The sequence below is a fragment of the Pan troglodytes genome, chromosome 4 (assembly GCF_028858775.2).
Source record: "Pan troglodytes isolate AG18354 chromosome 4, NHGRI_mPanTro3-v2.0_pri, whole genome shotgun sequence".
In the NCBI taxonomy this organism is placed as follows: domain Eukaryota; kingdom Metazoa; phylum Chordata; class Mammalia; order Primates; family Hominidae; genus Pan; species Pan troglodytes.
Window position 1 is genome coordinate 52,910,914 of NC_072402.2, and position 18,064 is coordinate 52,928,977.

An 18,064-nucleotide genomic window follows, 5' to 3' on the forward strand; every position below is an offset into this window, starting at 1 on the left:
GAACACGAGAGATCATGCTGTGGCCCAGGCTTAAAGAATTCTTCAATTCCCATCTGAGTTCTGTCAGTTACCTTGATGTTTCATGTTGGTTTTTCCTCATTATTTTACCCAGGTGACTGCTCCTGACCCTACATAGGTTAGGGGATTAACTGATGATGGTGACGTGCTTGGCATTCTCCATGCAAGGAAGGAGGCTGCCCCATCCCCTATTTTGGCCAAGAGCAGATAGCTGAGCTGGAGTGTGCTTTAGTCATGACTCTCCATGGTGTATATTTTGGAAACTGAAGACCCACCTGCTGACCTGGACCTTGAAAACCTCACAATTCCAGCCTCCGTTTTGTCTGATCCTAAGGAAGATGAGACAAAAAAGCCACTACACCCCTGCCCCCATCTGCTGCTGACCATTGCTGGGGATCTGCACTCTTCCTTCTGCCTGGAGCAAGTGGGAAGTGACCCTGGAGGAGTATGGTTTGAAGCATTGATGAGATTTCTGCAGATCTTCATCTGGGCAGTGGGGAGCGTGTTCCAAAATGTGAGAGACTCATTTAGGCAGTTAGTGAGGGTGATCCCATTCTCTCTGCTCAAAGTAGCAGGGAGGGAATGGGAAAGGCCCTTTTATGCAATACTGGATAGTGGTTCAGAGCCCACATGAAGGAAGGAAACCCACTTCCTGGTCAGAGTCCAGGTCTGCTGTTTATCAACCCTGTGATTTGAGGCAAGTATCTTAACATCTCTATGCCTCAGTTTCCTTATGTGGGAACTGGAGACTTAGGCTTGCTATGTGAAGCCCAGTTCAGAACACTTTACTCATATTTCTCCAATTAATCCTCACAACCATCCCAGTAGGTAGACACTATTATTATCCCCATTTACAGATGAGAAAACTGAGTCACAGAGCTGGGAAATGGCAGAGGCAGCATTCAAATCTAAGCAGCCTGGCTCCATTATCAATGTTCTTAGCTGCTCATAGATTGGGGAACAATGTCACTTTCTTCATAGGGTTGTTGTGAGAATTAAATGAGTTAATCATGTTGAGTGCCTACCACAAATAGTGCCTCCCCCACTGCTTGCTTTAAGCAAGTGCTCACTAGATGCATGCTACCTCTTGTTAAGCTATAATGTGGGCCTGGTGACAAAGACACTGAAGTGAGAGAGACCATAGGAATAAAGATGGTACAGCAGGTAGCAGTGAGGTACATCTGAGATGACTTCGGTCTTCCTTTCCCTGGCAGTCCCCTCTTCTCTTCAAGCAGCAAGGATGATATTATTGGGGTCCAAAGGTACACAATTTTATCTCTGCATAAAATTCCATAAAAAAATTTTGTTCTCAGTTTGCATTAGGTGATCTGTGATCCCATTCCCACACGTTTGAAGCTCTGAGCACAGGCAAAAAGATCAAATTACTCAGGCCATCCTGCCCCAACAGGCTCTTCCTTTCTGTTTCAGCTTCCTAAGAAACACCCTTTTCTCTCAGGGACTGACCTGTGTTCTGCTCACTGTGTTTGCTGCACAGCCCCCATGGCCAGACCCATTTTTTGCCCTGCTTTGCCCCTTGCTATGCACCAGGAGGCTGACTCTAGGAATCTCCTGCCAGCTGGCTTCCCATAGGGCTTGGTCAGCAGAAGGCACCGGCAGGAAATACAGGAGGAAAGAGGTCAGGGCACTTCTTCCTGTCTTCACTGGTGTCTGACAAAACCTGTGATGCTTTGCTGTTGTAGCTCCCATGGAATGAGGGGAGTTCGTTCACAACTCCTGTCCCCAGGGCTCTGGTAACTTGGTAACTCTATTTCCTCCTTTTGTCCTTTTGGCCCTAGGAGTGATCGTGGCTTCCCAGTGTTGCTGGTGTCTGGTGCCTTGTCACCCTTGTTTGCTCCTTATCCCTTTGCACAGCACTGTAAGACACACCTGATCCACACTCAATTTGTGCCATCTAGTTGAACTCAGGGCCCTGCCACGACCATGGCTGACACATCTACATGCCCAGGATCACTTTACCTGTGAGGCCCAGAGGTGGAGCCATATATTTTCCATTAATTTTCATTGTAAAAGTTAATCTCGCTGAAAATGTCAGATAGTACATTTTTAATATTTATTGACACTAAAATTAGAATTGATAGGTGAGCATGAAAAAGAAAACAAGTATCATACATATTCACCGCACACAAAGATAACCACTATTTTACTGTGTGCATTTTTTCCTATTACAAAAAAAATGCATATACTATTGTTTATTGGCTGAAATATTGTGAACTATTTCCTTCATCAATAAATATACTTCAACATCAATACATTTCTTTCTAATACCTCATCAAAATTCTTAATGACTACAGAGTCATATCTAAGCTTGTACCATAGTTTAATCAGTCCCCTATTAGCAAGCATTTGAGTAGGTTCCAATTTTTCCTTGTTATAAACAGTGCTGCAATAAACATCCTTGTACAATATAAAATACTTGAAAATACAACACAATCAACTTAGTCTTCCTAAACCAAAAGCCACACATATACAGCAGCAGCAGCAGGGTCACTCCCTCTCAAGAGATAATAATATCTGCCTCCCCTGCCTCCCACTGATGTTGTGAGGTTCAACTGAGAAAATGTATATGTAAGTTCTTCATAAACTGTAAAGTGTATGGGGTGGTTATTACAGTATGAGCTTATTCTTTCATAATAACCTTGTAAGACAGCACCATGGATATATCCTCAAGGCACATTGTACTGACAATTTTGCCAGACATAAAGAATTGAAAGCTTACTTTTAGGCTTTTATATATTTATTTCTCTTTAACACAACAAAGAATTGTGTGTTAGAAAAGCAGCCTTCCTGTACAAGAGTAAACTACCAGCTGGCAGTGCATTCTATCTGTTCTGGTGCATGTCAGCTCATTACATCCCCTCGAGAGGACCACTGCAAACAATTGAAGGAATTTGAGTTGCCTAAAAGGTCCCCATGGCTCTGAAAGTCCCTCCTGTAATACTGGTTACCCCAACTCCTAAAGCAGATTAGTCGTAATGACTACTTTCCATTCCTTTCCTAATAGTCTCTTCTAAAAAGCACTTTAGGTAACTCTGCTTGATGAAAAAAAATTGAGCAGCAGTTCCGTTTTTTTTAATGGGAACTTTTATGTCAAGTATAGAAGCTGCACTGACATCTCACATGAAAACCATCCCATCACTCAGCAAGAGGCACTCCATTTTGGATGGATTCTTGATTTACTTTCTGTGAATCTAAGTTCATGGATTTTCTGCTCTTGCTAACGCAATACTATTAAAATGTCAGAACACAGTTTCCCGGAGCAAGAGTCTTATATAGTTTTCAACTCTTAATGAGAGGCATCAGCCAAGTTTTTAAAATCTTGACTTGAATCATGCTTAATGCTATTTGTTAACTAGTGTGAAAAGGTTTCTATGTGTTAAAGTGGTAACGTTCTACCAAGGTAAATGATGTTCTGGGGCATGATATTCTATCTGGTTGCTTGCTTTCTATCCCTATTCGACTTTTTTACAAAAATTCAATGGAGGTGACATAGTCCTACTTTATAATGTTAAGAAGCATTTTTACTTTAAGTTCGCTCAAATTAAGAAAAGACACAGGGCCGGGTGCTGTGGCTTATGCCTGTAATCCCAGCACTTTGGGAGGCTGAAGCGGGTGGATCATGAGGTCAGGAGATCAAGACCATCCTGGCTAACACAGTGAAACCCCGTCTCTACTAAAAATACAAAAATTAGCTGGGCGTGCTGGCAGGCACCTGTAAACCCAGCTACTCAGGAGGCTGAGGCAGGAGAATCACTTGAACTCGGGAGTCAAATGCTGCAGTGAGCCGAGATAATGCCACTGCACTCCAGCCTGGGCAACAGAGTGAGACTCCGTTTCAAAAAAAAAAAAAAAAAGGAAAGAAAAGATACAAAGCCTCCTCTTGAACTGTTTTCTCAACTACTTGATCATCTGTGATCTGTGTCTCTTCTGGGAAGGACGGACAGGCAAAGCAGGGTCCAGTGTTCATGTGCTGAACATAACTTGCCCTAACAGCACAAGAAGCCCAAGGGCTTGTTTTCTGTGTGAGTCAAGGAAACACCTGCTACCTCCTGAGACAAGCCCAATCCACGGGTATTGGCAAGGAAAGGTATGCAGGCCTTGCACAGAGATACTGAAATTGCTTTTGTTTCCTTCCTTCCTAATTTTGTCTCTCTAGATGTCTCACTGTTTCCATGGGTTTATTCATTTCTATCACCACCACTACCCCCACTTTTTTTTACAGTTGTGTATTCAAGCAGAGAAAATGAGTTTAAAAAAACAATTATGATAGTGAAAAAAAGAACAGATTCAAAACTGCCATATATGTGAGGCCCATGGGAGTCCCTGATTAATTTTCATTTTTATAATTTAGTTCTGAGATTGGCCTATTTTGGTAAATGTGAGAGCAAGTGTGGTTATGGACTTGATTACCTTGCAACCTTAAAAACAAATAAACCAGCTTGAGTCTTTTTCTTACCATGGTGGGTTCCTGTTAGGCAAGAACTGTAACTCCATGAGCAAGTTGTCCCAACACCACAGGGGCAGACCTTCATCACATAGCAACTCCCAAAATGGGAATTGGAGTGGATTTTAGAACACAGTCAGCTAACATTGAGAACATCATGGTTGTAGGCAAAATTTTCCGTTCCTCTATTTGTCTCTCTGCTCCGTCCTTGGGTCCATATTCTCCTACACATTTTGGATGCTTGAAATACTGATTCTGAAAGAATAATCAATTAGCAAATAGTTACAAGGAGTAGGACACTCAAGGAGTCTAGTTGAAAACAAAGGACCAGCATGATAATTGTACAAAAAGTACTTGTAGAAATTCAAAAGTGGAGAAAACGCTATATATTGGGAAAGATTAGGAAAAGTTACACATAGAACAGCAAGGTGAGCTGAGCCTTAAGTAGGTAGGAAGGTTGGATGAGACTCAGCAGGGTAGATGGGAGAAGCCATGGCATTTGTGGAGTACAAGTTGACAGAGGCAAGGAGGTAGGTTTGGTCAGGTGTGTTAAGGAGACAGTGAGTCTGGTCAGAAAGGAGTTTTCAGGGAGTGGAAATGGCACCTAAGGGCAGCATATTGTTAGGAACCAGCTTATTGAAAGAAAGCCTCCAAGTGCAGTGGCTCCCGCCTGTAATCCCAGCAATTTGGGAGGCCAAGGTGGGCAAATCACTTGAGCTCAAGAGTTTGAGACCAGCCTGGGCAACACAGCAAAACCCCATCTCTACAAAAAGTACAAAAATTAGCCACACGTAGTGACATGCACCTGTAGTTACTTAGGGGGTTGAGGCAGGAGGATCGTTTGCACCCAGGAGGTTGAAGTTGCAGTGAGCCATGATTGTGCCACTGCACTCCAGCTTGGGTGACAAAATGAAAAAGAGAAAGAAAGAAGGAAGGAAGGAAAGAAAGAAAGAAAGAGAGAGAGAGAGAAAGAGAGAGAGAGAGAAAGAAAGAAAGAAAAAAGAAAAGAAAGAAAGAGAAAGAGAGAGAAAAAAGAAAGCCTAGGGGATTTGGATTTCATCCTATAGGCAATAGAAAGTCACGGACATTTTTGGGCAGGAGACAGGCATGGAGGAAGAGAGCTCTAAGGATGACTAATCTGATGCTAATCACCAAAACCAGTGTCAAGAGGCTCCCACACAGTCCAGCTGTGAGGCCATGAAGCCTGAGAGACTGGGATCTGCCCACTGCCAAGAATTCTGGAGGCTGCCCAGGGTCCCCTTGGGAAACACCTTGCAGAGAAAGCCTTTCCCTTTCTCTAAAAATCTCCAAATTCTAATCCCTTACTTTGCCCTTGACAGTCTGGTCGACTATGCTGTACTAAGATGTTAAGAGTAGATTATAACTTAAAGTAGGTACAAGAGAACACAAAATTGCACAGGGATGAGAAATATTAAGAAGCACGCTCACTATGAGAAATAACTTTTCATAGAAGCCTTCAGAACATATCTAGTAACATCTAGTTTTCAATAGCAAGAAACAAAAAAACAATTCGAGTGTTCTGGGATGGGGGAAGTTTCACAAGATGCCATTTACTTCAAATTTTTCTTCAAGTGGTGTCATTGGGTTGTGGTTGGTGGCTATGACACCAAGAGAAAGCAAGTTAACTTGGATTAAGTCTGTTTTCTGCTTTCCAAATTACATAGATTTCTCAGGGTCTTTGCCTTCCCCACATCTGGACTCCAGGAATGAGTCATTTAAGGAGGCACCCCCGGACAGGAGTTTCTGTTCTCTACAGTTGTTCTAATGTGCACTCTGTACTTCGACTGCCTGTCAGACAAATCAGGGAAGAAAGCAGGAGTCTCTAAAGCAGTCATGCAAATTTCCCCAGGCTTACAGTCTCAAAGAAATTGGGCCTGGCCAAAATGACCTCAGGCATCCACTGAGGAGAACTTGCTTCTAAGAACTTCTCTCCAGCCTTCCATGTTTCCTTCCATGACAGGCATCTGTGGGGTGACAATTAGGTGTGGTGGGTGGGCATTTCTGTGGGCTGGCAGCCTATTTTAACTTCCAACTGTGGGAGTAAGCTTTAACTCTGTGCTAAAATTAGGGGAATCCAGCAACTCCTGTGGTTATTTCAATCAGTTCCCACTTATTGAGTAGCAGCGGCACAGTTAAGTAATAACATGGTAACCTTGCCAAGACATAAATGAAATGCTGAGTGTTGCCCAGTTGGAGCTGAAATCGCTTCAATGATCTAAGCTGAGAGCCAAACCAGCAAAAGGGCTGCTGGCCTCTGGGGGTGGGGGAAACTGGGGACATGGAACAGAATTCCCAGAGCAGCTCCTCAGATGCTGGGGGCAGATTTAAGGGAGTGGGCACTGATTGGCCTGGCAATCCAAACTTCACTACAGAAATGCCAACAGCCCCAGGGGTCAGAAAGGCTCAGTTTGCTCTCCCTCCAAGAGAAGGCACGTGGGCTCTGCCAGAGGAGCCCACTGCCAGACCCAGGGCTCCTGGAAAGACCTTGGCCCCTGGTGCTTGAGTTCACACCGTGGCAATGAATATAATCATGATCCAGAGAAGCAGCTCCTAAGCCACACTATGGAGAACATTGTTCTGATTGGCTCTGCTATGAGAGGATGGTTTTCTCTAGCTGAGAGAGACAGAGGTGCCATGCCAGCTCCCAGTTCAGACCGGCAGGTGCGGTCAAGAGAAGATCAAAAGAAGGAGAAGGGCAGAACCTTGAAGAAAGGTTTTATCCAGGATGCTTAGGGTACCAAAAGGCCAGCAAGCCCTAAGTCATCCCCCTTGGGTTGGGGTTAGAGCTGGGGGAGGGACCTGCAGTGACGGAGGTCATTGATAACTGTAGATTGAGCATGCAAGTTTTCAGTTCATGCAGGACTCTTTAGCTCCCCTTCCCCACTCTTCTGAAAGTCTTAGCCATTTTACTCTGATGGTTAAGTGGACCTGAGTTCAAGTCCAGTGTGCACTCCAGGAGTCAGGGCCTACATAAGGCCAGGAATGCCAGGAGACAGGATTGTTGGTGACCATCTCAGAAGTCTGCCTGCCACACATTATGATCATTTAGCCCAGGGGTAGCCAATCTTTTGGCTCCCCCTGGGCCACATTGGAAGAAGAATTCTCTTGGGCCACACATAAAATACACTAACACCAATGAAAGCTGATAAGCTAATAAAAAAAATGACGGAAAAATCTCATTATGTTTTAAGAAAGTTTATGAATTTGTGTTGGGCCGCATTCAAAGCTGTCCTGGGCTGCCTGCGGGCTTTGGGCCATGGCTTGGCCAAGCTTGATTCAGCCTGAGAACCGAGTGAGCATCAGAGCAGAAGTAAAAAGGAAACCTGTCCACAGCACTACCTGTTTTACAGTGGCTGTCAACTCTGGCTGCACTTTAGAATTACTTAGGAGCTTTTTAAAAATACCTATATCTGGGCCCCACACCACATATTCTAATTTAACTAGTCTCAAGTGGGTGCTAGGCTCCCTCCCCATGTGATTCCAATGAGCAGCAGGCCAGGCAAATACTGATTTCATCTTTCTAGCAAAGGTTAGGTAAGGAAGGGGATTTAAGCTTTGACTAACACAAAGGATGAACATAAACTCTGAGGGGTTTCCAGGTGGAAAGGCATGTTAAAAGTCACCAGACAGATCCTGCTCCTCTTGACCTGAGAACACCATCCCTGACACCATCACCTCCACACCATCCCCGACAAGGAGAGACACCTTGACCTCTGCACCCCCTTCTCCCCCACGCACACTCGTGGCCAGGCAGTTCACAGTGGGACACAGCTGACTGCTCAAAGGTTACCTTATGTTGAGCTGATTTCAATGATCTCTTCTATTCTTATTCCCATCCTTTGAGTTTTAGTAGAAAGACATAAAGAAAATTCCACATGATGTTGTTTTAAAAAAAAATCTGAGCACCAGCTGTGTTACTGGATTGAAGGTTTGGCCCTGTTGTACTTTCAAATAACGATGATGCCTGCCCAAGTCAGAGGGACAGGTCTCAGCAGCTGTGAAGCTCATCTCCTCTCTCTGCCCCTGGAAACTCACCTGCCCGGTGTCCTAACTTGTCTACACTACAACATCTCTCATCTTCTAACAGTACCAGGGGGTTAAGAGCTTAACAGGTTTCCTTGACTTTTGTTTTAACAATTACCTTCACTGCCTTACACTAAACTTGAGGCTATATAAAAAAGTCGCTTTTATATCATTAATTAAGTAATGTTTTCATTTTACAATTTTTTTTTTTTTTGAGATGGAGTCTTGCTCTGTTGCCCAGGCTGGAATGCAGTGGCGTGATCTCGGCTCACTGCAAACTCTGCCTCCCAGGTTCACACCATTCTCCTGCCTCAGCCTCCCGAGTAGCTGGGACTATAGGCGCCCGCCACCACCCCCAGCTAACTTTTTATATTTTTAGTAGAGACGGGGTTTCACCGTGTTAGCCAGGATGGTCTCGATCTCCTGACCTCGTGATCTGCCCACCTCGGCCTCCCAAACTGCTGGGATTACAGGCGTGAGCCACCGCACCTGGCCTTACAAATATTTTTTTAAAGCCTATTCTGTTTGCAGAAGTGCTAGTTTACAGAGAAGTTAATGGTGAAGTAAAGGCAGACCCAGTTCCCTCTCATGGGAGCGTTAACTATATAATCACACAAACACATGTTAGGCCACACCTGGGATCTGGGGTGTACATCAGAGGTGCCTGGTGATTTGAGGGCACATCACCCTTGCCTGAGTGTCAGGGAGGGCTTCCCTTGAAGATCTGAGGCTTTAGCGGAGATGGGGAGGGTGAGGAGGAGTTAACTCTGGGGAGGGTGGGGGCCAGAGCATCCAGACAGAGGAAGTCTTGCAGGCAGAGGCCCTGGACTGGGAGGGAACACGAGTAGGAGAAATTGAAAGGAGAGTTGTGTGACTGAGACACAGAGCAAGGGAAAGTGGGCTGACAAAGGGGCAGGAGCCATCTTAAAGTGCATTATGACCCTAAGAACAATGGGAAGACATCAAAAAGTCTTTACTAGGCAGGGGAAAATGTTTAAATGTTAGCAGTAAACTTCACATAAGATAATTCCTCACTGGCCAATTCATACCATTATTCTGCATTTAGGTTTTAAAACATGGAAAGTTCCTTTTAAAAGCCAAAACATCCTTTTTAAATATCCAAAGGCCTCTATCATTTATTCATTCATTCTACAACTATTCTTGAGCACCCACTATGCACTGGGCCCTGCCTCTCGGTCACCGCCAATATCGAGCTTACATGCGGGTGAGAGAGACAGACAAGGAACAACAGCGGCATGACCAGGGGTCTCTCCAGGGCTCTTGGTACTCCAGTGCCTCCCTGCACCCAGCCATCCTCAAAGCAACATTGGTATGAATGAGGCTGAGACTCACAGAGAAAGACAACAGTGGACAAAACAAAGTCGTGGCTCCCTGCAGGCTGACAGCCTAGTACAGGGAGCTAAGAACACACAACAGATGAATAGCTATACACACACCAGGTAGTTATAAATGCCATGAAAAATAAGACAGATAAGAGGAGTACAGAATGATGAAGGGCTTGCTATTTTATATACGATGGTCAAGAAAGTCTCTGATTAAGTGTCATTTGAGCAGAGAATGTGCTAGGAAGCTCTATGGAGGAACAGCATTCCAGGGAGATGGAATCACAAATGCAAAGATTCCGAGGTGGAAGCATGCTTGCTTTGTTCCGGGAACACAAGGAAGTCAGTGTGTCTAGAGGGGTGCACAGGGAGTGGCACGGCAAAGGGAATTGCCCCTCAGGAGCAGAGGGTTATGTCAGAGGGGAGGCACGAACCAGGTCGCATAGCACTTTCTAGGACGTAATGAGTGTGGATTCTATGTTGCCATGGGAAGCCAGCATCCTTGCACGAGGTGGTTAAGTGCTGAGAGAAGATAAATCAGATTAAGGGGCTAGAGACAGACTGGAAGCCTGGGGAAGCTATTTGAAACAAATGGGCAGAGGAGCTCTCTCTGAGGAAGTGACTTTAGGGCTGAGTCTTGAAATATCTGAAGTAGCGACCATGCAGATTTCTGGGATAAGCCAGTTCCAGGCAGAAAAAATAGCACTGAAGTGGGAATAAGCATCACATATCCTGGAAAGAGCAAGAAGGTCAGCGTGGCCAGGGCACAATACCAGAGGAAGCAGGGGGAGGAGGCCAGCCCTGTGGAGGCCGTGGGACGGTACTTGGCTTTTATTCTAAATACACTGGGAAGATTTTCGAGGACTGTAAGTAGAAATGACATGGTATGTGTTTTCGTGAGATTACTCTGATTGCTGCATTGGGAATAGACAATAGCAGGGAAGAGGTGGAAGCAGGGAGACAAGATAGAACCCTGTTGCAGTAGCTAAGGCCTAAGATGGCAATGGCCTGGACAGAGGTGGCTGCAGGGATTAGGTTCAGGACCTATTTTGAAAGCAGAACTGGCAATACTCACTAATAAATAGGATATGGAGGTAGAAGAAAGAGAAATCAAAGATGACTTCTGTTTTTGTTGTAGCTTGCTTGTTTTTCGAGGGAACTGGCTGAAAACCCAGTAGATTTTGGTGGCTGTTCTTGACTAAGAAGAGTGTGGAACAAAGTCACAGAGCCACGGCCCCAGACAAGACCTGGATGAAGCGCTACAGCCTGGTAGTGCCAAGACTGGGAGGGAAAGAGAAGAGCGCTATGAGACAGAATCCAGAAGCAAGGAGAGGAAGGAAAGGCCTTGGACCCCCTAAGGAGAAGGAGGTTGGGAGGACCTATTAGGGAACACTTCACAGCTATGCTCCCTAGATTACTTTTGTGATCATTATAGAGTAAAACTGACTTTGTGTCTGTATATATTTACAGGTCTATGAATTTCAGTCATTGTATAATATACATATAAAACCACTACCACAATCAGGATACAGAACAATTCCATTGCCCTAAAAAACTCCCTCATGGCATCCCGTGTGTTTGTTTGTTTGTTTTTGAGATGGAGTCTCACTCTGTCACCCAGGCTGGAGTGCAGTGGCGTGATCTCAGCTCACTGCAACCTCTGCCTCCCACGTTCAAGCAATTCTTCTGCCTCAGCCTCCTGAGTAGCTGGGACTTCAGGCATGTGCCCCCACACCTGGCTAGTTTTTGTGTTTTTAGTAGAGATGAGGTGTCTCCAGTGTTGGCCAGGCTGGTCTTGAACTCCTCATCTCAAGTGATCTGCCTTCCTCAGCCTCCCAAACTGCTGGCATTACAGGCGGGAGCCACTGCACCTGGCCCATGGTATCCCTTTGATCTGTTCTCCATTCATCGTGTCTTTTTGAGGCTGCCATAGAACCATAGAAATTGAATCATATAGTATATAATCTTTTGAGACTGGATTCTTTTTTGTTTTTTTTTTTTTTTTGAGATGGAGTCTCGCTCTTTCGCCCAGGCCGGACTGTAGTGGCACTATCTCGGCTCACTGCAAGCTCCGCCTCCCGGGTTCACGCCATTCTCCTGCCTCAGCCTCCCGAGTAGCTGGGACTACAGGCGCCTGCCACTGCGCCCAGCTAATTTTTTGTATTTTTAGTAGAGACGGGGTTTCACCGTGTGAGCCAAGATGGTCTCAATCTCCTGACCTTGTGATCCGCCTGCCTTGGCCTCCCAAAGTGCTGGGATTACAGGCGTGAGCCAGCACGCCCAGCCGAGACTGGATTCTTCCATGCATAATGCCTTTCAAAGGCCTCTGAGATTCATCCACTTGTTGCTTTTTATTGCTGAGTAAATATTCCAATGTATGGATGTACCACAGTTTGTTTGTCCATTCATCCATTGAAGCACACTCACAGTATTTCCAGATTGGAGCAATTAGGATGAAAGCTTTTGGCAGGCACGGTGACTCATGCCTATAAGGCCAAGGTGAGAGGATCAGTTGAGCCCAGGAGTTTGAGGCCAGCCTGGGCAACATGGTGAAATCCCGTCTTTACAAAAAATACAAAAATTAGCCAGGTGTGCACTTGAGCCATGGAGGTCGAGGCTGCAGTGAGACATGACCATGACACTGCACTCCAGCCTGGGTAACAAAGTGAGAAGACTTGGCCTCAAAAAAAAAAAGCTGCTAAAAACATTCATGTGTAGGCTTTCATAAAAATATAAGTTTTCGTTTCTCTAGGGTAAACACCCAGGAGCAGGATTGCTGGGTCATATGGTAAGTGCATGTTTAACTTTGTAAGAAACTTCCAAACTGTTTTCCAGGATGGGTCCTGCATTTTGCATCCCCACCTACAATGTGTGAGAGTTTCATTTGCTCTGCATCTTCACCAGCACTTTGTGTTGTCAACATTTTTCTTTTACTTCAATAGATAGAAGTTAAAACTACAATTAGCTATCACTACATTTGTGGTGGCAACTTAGCCTCTTAAGTTTTTAAGTGCACTACATTTGTAGTGGTAGCTAATTGTGGTTTTAATTTATATTTCCCTTATGACTAATGATATTGAACATCTACTTAAGTGTTTATTTGCCTTCCTTATGTCCTCACTGGTGATGTGTTCAAAACCTTCGCCTATTTTTTAGTGGGTTAACTGTTTTCTTCATGTTAAGTTTTGAATAATCTTTACATATTCTAGATACAAGTCCTTGGCCAGATAGGTAATTCGAAAATGTATTTTCCCAGTGTGTGTATTGACTTTTCATTCTCCAAGATAGATCTCTCACAGAGTAAAAGTTCTTAATTTTGATAAAGTCAATTTGTCAATTTTTAAAAATAAATTGTGCTTTTGGAGTCATGTCTAAGAACTCTGCATAATAACAGATAATAAGATTTTTTTCTAGGTTTTTTTCTAAAAGATTTATAGTTTTACCTATTATATTTAAGTCTATAATGCATTTGGAGTTAATTTTTGTATGAAGTATGAGGTTTAAGTCAGGGTTCTTTTTTTGCATATAGGTTTTCAACTGTTTTAATACCATTTGTTGACAACATTATTCTTTCTCCATTGAACTGTTTGTGCACCTTTGTCAGAAATCAATTAGCTCTCTGTTTTGGGGTCTATTTTTAGACTCTATTCTGTTCCAACAATTCTGAACCTTTTCCTTTGTCAATACCATACTGTCTTAATTACTCTAGCTTCATAATTAGTCTTATTGTCGGGTGGTGTGATTCCTCCAGTCTTATTCTGTTTTCAAATACTAAAATAATTGCTTTGAATTTTCATGTAAACTTTTTATGACTTTACTTTTTGTTTTTTAAATGTTTATAACAGATGTATTATTTTTTTCACTGTTGTAAGGACACTTAACATGTCAACATATCTACCCTTTTCAGTTTTTAAGTGCACAATATTAATTGTAGGCACAATATTGTACAGTAGATCTCTAGAACATGTTTGTCTTGCATAACTGAAACTTCATACCCATTGAAGACGAATCCCTCATTGCCCTCTTCTCTTTATCCCTGGCAACTACAGTCCTACTCTCTTATTTTATGTATTTGGCTATTTTAGATATCTCTTATAAGTGAAATCATACAGCCATTTGTTTTTATGTGATTGGCTTCTTTCACTTAGCATAATGTCCTCCAGGTTGATTCATGTTGTCACATATGGCAGGATTTACTTCTATTTTAAGGCTAAATAGTGTTCCATTGTGTATAAATACCACCTTTTATTTATCCATTCATCTGTTGATAGACACTTAGGTTGATTCCATATCTTGGCTATTATGAATAATGCTGCAACAAACATGGAAATGCAGATATCTCTGTATATGTTCTTAGGAGGTATGTCTATTCAAGGTTCTTTGCCAATTTTTTAGTTGAGTTATTTTATTTTTATGCTATTCAGCTGAAGGTGTTTTTTAATCTTATTTTAGATACTAAACTCTTATCAGAATATGGTATACAAATATTTTCTCCCAGTCTGTTGATTGTTTCCTTTGTTATACAGTATCTTTTCAGTTTGATGTAGTCCCACTTGTCTATTTTTGCTTCTGTTGCTTGTGATTTTGATGTCATATCCAAGAAATCATTGCCAAGACCAATGTCATGAAGCTTTTCCTCAATGTTTGCTTCTAGGAGTTTTAAAGTTTCAGGTCTTATGTTTAAATCTTTAACCAATTTTGCATTGATTTATATGTATGGTGTCAGATAAGGGTACAATTTCATTCTTTCACATGTATACATACAGTCTTCTTAATAAATTTAAAAGGCCATATACCATGATGAAGTAGGATTTATCCCTGGGATGCAAGGATGGTTCAACATATGCAAAGCAATTAAAGTAATACAGGACATTTAAAAAGGATTCAAAATTACATGATCATCCCAAAAGATGTAGAAAATGCATTTAACAAAATTAAAAATCCTTTCATGAAAAAAAAGAAACCCTCAACAAACTAGGTATAGAAGGAATTTACCTTAACATAATAAAGGCTGTATATTAAAAGCTCACAGTGATGTCAGACTCAATGGTAAAATAACAAAAGCTTTTCCTGTAAGATCAGCAAGGCAAGGATGCTCACTCTCAACATAGCACTGAAAGTATTTCTATGCAACATAGTACAGGAAGTCCTAGCCAGGCCAGAAAAAGAAATAAAAGTCATCCAAATCAGACAGGAAGAAATAAAATTACCTCTTTACAGATGGCATGATCTTATGTGTAGAAAGCCATGAAGACTCCACAAAAACCTATTAGAACTAATAAATGAATTCAATAAAGTTGCAGGTACAAAAATCAGTTGCATTTCTATAGGCTAATAATGAACTATCCAAAAAGGAAATTAAGAAACAATTCCATTTACAGTAACATCAATAATTAAAATACTTAGGAATAGGCAACCAAGGAGATGAGTTATATACTGAAAACTATAAAGCATTGATGAAAGAAAGAAATACATAAATAAATTGAAAGATATTATGTATTCATGGATCAGAAGACTTAATATTGTTAAAATGTCCCTATTGCCAAAAGTGGCCTATAGAGTCAATGTAATCCGTATCAAAATCCCAAATGGCATTTTTTACAAAAATAGAAAAAACAATTTTAAAATTCACATGAAGCCACAAAAGACTCCAAATAGCCAAATCAGTCTTGAGAAAGAAGCACAATGCTGGAGACATCACACTTCCTGATTGAAAAATATATTGCAAAGCTACAATAATTAAAACAGTATAGTATTGTCATAAAAACAGGTATATAGATCAATGGAACAGAAGTGAGGGTTGAGAAATAGATCCACATATATACAGTCATCTGATCTTCAACAACAGTGCCAAAAATGCACAATGGAGAATGGATAGTCTCCATATAAATTTTAGAATCAACTTGTCTCTACCTACAAAAATGCCAGGTAGGATATTTTGATTGGAATTGTGTTAAATCTACAGATCAGTCTGAGGCTAACTGACCTCTTTACAACTTTGAGTTTTTCAGTCCACGAATGGGGTATGCCTCTTCATTTATTCAGGTCTTTCTTGATTCCTGTAATTATCATTTTGTAGTTTTTTGCACAGATCCTGTGGGTGTTTTGTTATATTTATAGCTAAATATCTCACTTTTCAAAGCTACTATAAATTTTTAAAATTTGTTTTCTAATTATACATTGCTATTACATAAAAATATTATTAATTTTTCTGTACTTACCTTGTATCCTGCAATCTCATTAAACTCACTTCTTTGTTCTAGGAGACTTTTTTGTAGATCCCTTGGAATTGCCTTCATAGACATATATGACACTTGGTGAATAGGGATAGTATTATTTCCTCCTTTCCAATATATATGACTCACTTATTTTGTCTTTTTTATCTGTTGTCACTCTTGTCTTTTATGTTCAACACTGTGCTTGCTTGAACTCCCAGCACAATGTTGAGTAGGAGTAGTGAGTATGGAGATTATTGTCTTGTTCCCTATTTTAGAAGCAAAATACATAATCTTTTATCATTAAGCATCATGTCAGCTAGTTTTTTATATGTGCTATTTATTGTTTGAGGAAGTCCCCTTCAATTTCCAATTTTCTAAGAGTTTTTATCATGAATAGATGTTGAATTTTGTCATGTGATTCTTCCGCAGCAAATCAAATGAATGTGTGATTTGGGTTCTTAAACTGTTAATATAGTGGATTACACTTGGTCATGGTATGATAATTCTTTTTATGTATAGCTTGATTTGACTTGCTAATATGTTGAAGAGTTTTTTGTGTTTATGTTAATCAGGAATACTGCTCCGTAGGTTTTTTTTTTGTTATCTTTGTGTTTTTATTATCTTTGTGTTTATTATCTTTTTTTGTATGTATCTTTATAAGATGCAGATGCAGGTAAGGCAGTGATTAGAGGAAAATTTCTACATTAAATGCTTATTTAAAACGTTTAATAATGCTAGGAAAAAAGAAAGGATTTAAGTCAACAATGTAAGCTTTCACCTGAAGAAACTAGAAAGAGAAAAACCCAAAGCAAGCAGGAGGAAAAAAGCAATAAAAAATAGAGCAAAAATCAATGAGACAAAACAGATGTGTTTGATATCAGGTTAATGCTGGCTTCATAATATGAGTTAGGAGTGTTTTCTTCCATTTTCTAGAAGAGATTGTGTAGAGCTGATCTCATTTCTCTTTAAATTTTAGAAGAATTGATCAGTGAAATCATCTGTACCCTGTAGATTTTTTTTCAGAAGAATTTTAATGACAAATTCCATTTGTTAATAGTTATAGAACTATTTGGGTTATCTATTTTATCTTGAGAGTCCTGATAGTTTGGGCTTTTCAAGGAATTGGTATATTTCTTCTCAGTTGTTGAATTTATGTGCATAGAGTTATGTGTAGTATTCCCTGATGCTTTCTTTTTTATTGAGTTGTTTGTAGTATTCCCTGATGCTTGTTTTTTTATTGTGGTATATAGGATCTATAGCAGTATCTTCTCTTTCATTCTTGATATCAATAATACTAGTCTTTCTCTCTCTCTCTCTCTCTCTCTCTCCCTCCCTCCTCCTCCTCTTCCTTTTTCTCCTCCTCCTCCTCATCCTCCTCTCTCCCCTGCCCCACTTCATCTTATTGAAGGCCTATCAGTTTCAACAGTTTTAATGATCTTTGCAAAGAACCAACTTTTGGGTTCTTTGTTTATCCTCTATTATTTTTCTGTTTTCAATTTCATTGATTCTGTTCTTCATTGCTTCCTTTGTTCCTATTACTGCCATTAAGAGATTGCTTGGGGGCTGGGGTATGAGAGAACAGAGAAAATACAAAAGTATTAATGGAGTTTTGCACTCTTTCTGAGAGTTAGAATCTCCTGCTCCTTGAACCAGCTTCTCCTGGAGTTCTCTCTGCTCCCTGGTGCCCACTTCTGGCTTTCAGGCCACGTTGTGTTCAGAATGGGAGATATCAGAGAGGAAAAATAATAAACTCACCATAAATTCAGTGATACTCCAAATTCTGGCCTTTTTCCTCAATTTGCTTGCTACTATTTAATTTTTGTGTTCCTTATACATTCTGTCCAGGTTCTATAGTTTCCTTAGAGCAACGAGGTGGAGTGTGTTTCTTTCATCTGACCCCATATTCTTTGAGCCAATTCAAAGAAGGGCATAGGACCTGATATATGGAACCATCTTATCTTCCACCATCACTATCATTC

The 18,064-nt window shown here is 41.4% G+C and overlaps 1 long non-coding RNA gene across 2 annotated transcripts in view; it reads left to right on the top strand.

Annotated features, from left to right (window-relative positions):
* The first annotated feature begins 10,212 nt into the window (after positions 1–10,212).
* Positions 10,213–18,064, top strand: part of LOC104006428 (uncharacterized) — a 35,412-nt gene continuing 27,560 nt past the window's right edge. For both annotated transcript variants that reach the window (XR_010157229.1, XR_010157230.1), the window contains exons 1-3: positions 10,213–10,733; positions 11,006–11,235; positions 12,620–12,655. This is a non-coding gene — a long non-coding RNA (uncharacterized LOC104006428). The remainder of the gene's footprint in view (positions 10,734–11,005; positions 11,236–12,619; positions 12,656–18,064) is intronic.